Source organism: Pinus tabuliformis, chromosome 2_1, assembly GCF_031772625.1.
Source record: "Pinus tabuliformis cultivar Carrire ecotype Pingquan chromosome 2_1, CPIR1, whole genome shotgun sequence".
In the NCBI taxonomy this organism is placed as follows: Eukaryota; Viridiplantae; Streptophyta; class Pinopsida; order Pinales; family Pinaceae; genus Pinus; species Pinus tabuliformis.
The window spans coordinates 207092855-207096634 of record NC_142299.1 but is presented as its reverse complement, the minus strand read 5'-3'; the positions used below and the strand labels follow the sequence as shown (position 1 = coordinate 207096634).

General features: G+C 35.8%; 1 pseudogene; it reads left to right on the top strand.

Annotated features, from left to right (window-relative positions):
* The first annotated feature begins 374 nt into the window (after positions 1 to 374).
* LOC149199464 (uncharacterized) lies at positions 375 to 1607 on the top strand (annotated as a pseudogene).
* The last annotated feature ends 2173 nt before the right edge of the window (positions 1608 to 3780 follow it).

Here is a 3780-nt window from a genome sequence, read left to right as displayed (position 1 = left end):
TGGGTGCGAGCAATTAGGGAGGTTGCCAGATTCCTTCGACAACTTGAGGAACCTCTATCACATAGACCTACATGAGTGCTATCAATTGGAGAGGCTACCGGATTCCTTCGGCAGCTTGTCGAACCTCCACAGCTTGGACCTCAGTTGGTACAAGAAATTGGAGAGGCTGCCAGATTCTTTTGGCAGCTTGATGAACCTCCACAGCTTGGACCTGAGTGGGTGCTATCAATTGGAGATGCTGCTAGATTCCTTCAGCAGCTTGACGAACCTCCAGTATGAAGCTGTCAGTGTGCATGAAATTGGAGAAGCTATCAGTGTGCATGAAATTGGAGAGACTGCCAAATTCCTTCGGTAGCTTGACGAACCTTCACAGTATGGACCTATCTAGATGCACCAAATTGGAGAGCCTACTAGATTCCTTCGGCAATTTGTCGAACCTCCACCAAGTGGACCTGCATGGGTGCAAGAAATTGGAGAGGTTGCCACATTCCTTTGGCAGATTGATGAACCTCCACAGCATAAAGCTGCATGCATGCTATCAATTGGAGAGGCTGCCAGATTCCTTCGGCAGTTTGACGAACCTCTAGAGCATGGACCTGTCGGTATGCGAGAAATTGGAGAGGCTGCCAGATTCCTTCGGCAGCTTGACGAAACTCCACAGGTTGGACCTGAGGTGGTGTGAGAAATTGGAGAGGTTACCAGATTCCTTCGACAGCTTGACAAACCTCCACAGCTTGGACCTGAACTCGTGCGAGAAATTGGAGAGGCTACCAGATTCCTTCGATAGCTTGAGGAACCTCCACGTCTTGAACATGCTTGGCTACAAGGAATTGGAGATGCTGCCAGATTCCTTAGGCAGCTTGATGAACCTCCACCACATCAATCTGTGTGACTGCGAGAAATTCGAGAAGCTGCCAGATTCTTTTGGGAGTTTAAGTAGCCTTAAATATTTTGATGCTTCCTCTTGTTCTAATTTAAGAATCTCAAGCAAAACATTTGGAAATATAATAACACTCAAGCATATAGATCTTTCCGGCTGTAAAACAGTTGAAGTATGGCCCTCGCAATTGGGGCACCAAAGGTCCCTAAAAGTACTGAAGTTGAGGGGCACAAATTTGAAGAAAGAATTGCCAAGTGTGATTGAACTCCCCAGTGATTTAGAAGTTTTGTGGATAGGAAACCCTTTGCTAGACACGACGATGCCTTCGCTGGGTGACTTAAGGAAGTTGAAGGAATTGCGTGTCGAGTATGGCAGGGAGTTGAAGTGTTTGTCGGCTTCGCTTGAACTGTCGAGTCAGTTGAGTTGGTTGAAAGTGGTTGGTTTCACCATAATCCACACATCAGAGCTATTCCATGATAACGTTTTACACCCCAACCTTGAGAAATTAATCTTAGAGGAGTGTATTCATTTGGTGGAAATTGGAACAATACCTAAGACACTCACAGAGGTGTACTTGTTTAGGTGTGATAATTTGAGAAGTATAGAAGGCCTTTGTGGTCTTCCAAGGCTTCGAGAGGTATCCATAAAATCTAGTTACGAAATTCAGGTGCCGCCAAGTGTAGCAAAGACGCTAAAGCAGAACCATGTGACACTAACGGTGTGGTAGTAAGAGAAATTAAAATTTTCAATTTGCAATTTAAGAAAAATGGAGTAAAATATTATAGAGTGAATATGCTTTTCCTATATTTTTTAAATGTATATTTAAAATATATTTTCATAAAAAAAACTTACGATTGTATTTTCATTAAATATGAAAATTAGTTATATATCTTTTTATTTTAAATATTAAGATTATAACATCAACAGATTCCAAATGAGATAAGTATTTTTTCCCATTAAAGTAATTTGTTTACTGAAATTAATTGAAATAGTATTTTTTTAAGTTGAATGGATGTGTTTAGTTTTTTAAAAACTTGTTTTTTAATATTTGTAAAATTTACTGAAATTAATGTAAATTAAATAGAAATAGAAATAATGTATAATATATAATTTTTAACTATAAATAATTATAGATATATATTTAATTTTGTCAAATATTATCATTTTATTTTTATTTTTTATTTATTTTTATATTATATTCTTAAAAAAAATTACAAATATTAATATAAAAGTTAAAATATTTTGTAATAATTATAAATTTATATAAACATATACTTAATTTTGATAAATATTATTTTTGCGTTTTTGTTATATTTAATTCATTTTTATTATATCTTAATCTTTTTTTACAAATCTATGAAAAATGTTTACCCAAAAATAAAATTCATCGTTTAATTGACATAAATATATATAAACATATATGTTTGTGGTTTGTAGCCATGTTTGTTGTTCATAACAATGTTTGTGGTTCCTAACAAAAATGTATTATGGGTTTGAATTGTATTAATAATAATTATATTAAATGTTAACATACTAAACAACCATATTAACATAAGAAAGAAAATTTATAGTTAAATTAGCATCTATATTTACACAAGAAGGAAAATTCATGGCTAAATTAGAGATGCTAGAGAAGACTTGTCTCTCAATTTGGGTTGTATAATTTGAATGTGCTCGAGCATAATACTTCCTTTGTCTTGAGGATCACATGGTTTGAAACGTCGACCAAATCTCAATGATGTGATTATTCCGAAAGACAATCTCATTAGCATAAGTCTTCTTTGGGGAGGTCATGAGCCTCTTGCTTACCTACTTTGCTTGTTTATTTCATTTTTTCATTATGTCTTTGTGCAAACATTGGTGTCAAAGGAATTGGACTTGGAAGGCTAATCTAGAGTAGGTTATCCCCTTTCTATTTGACTTATGTAGGGACCTTCCCTATGACGTCATTTTTTTAAGGCAACAAGTTCGAGATATAGGAACCATCTGATATTTAATGAAATATGAAGTGATATAGTTTAAGATACGACATTGAAAAATAAGCAATTAGACAATCCATTTGATACTAGTCAATCGTTAACCACATCCTTTATGAAGTTGCATATTAATTAAAAGTACATCAATATTGAAAACACCTAAATTTGAGATACTTGATTGGTCCAATATTTTATTTATTTCTAATCCCCCTTTACCCCAAGATTTACTCTTGATTTAGTTTACTTGGTTTTAAAATGACACTTACTTCATTATGAAAATTGGTATGATTACCTTATCTTAATTATATCTCAATGATTTTTTTTATGCCAAGGGTGCCAATTCAGTCATGCCCTTCAAGAACTTCCCTTTGAAGTTCCAAGGGTGTCGCACCAATCAGTTCTTTCTTGATGCCAAGGGTTCCAAGTCGGTCGTTCCCTTCAAGAACTTCCCTTTGAAGTTCCAAGGGTTCCATGTCGCTTGGCCTTCAAACATCCAATGACAACGAGGGGAAGAACTAGGTGCGACGACATAGACTTCTATCTTCTCCTATGTTTCTATCTATAGTGAGACTAATGGTGTTGGGGATTGAAGAATTCACTTCGATGTGCACCCCCTATAAAATCCCCATGAGCGACCCAATCTGGCTCCTTCCCCCACGACATCCTGATCTTCAAGGCGAAGGTATCCCAATACTTCTAGCCCAAGTCACAGCGAGAGTGCTAGCATGTGGAATTAGTCACATTATCCCACCCCTCCCATAAGGGTCCATCTATCTATATAGACATGTCACCCATTGATCCGAACTTATGCATAAACAAAACAAAATACAAATATAAACATCAACATGGAGATGCAACAAAAATAGATCTTCATTTCATTAATATCAAAGAACTAAAAGATGATTACATATAGAATGGAAATAA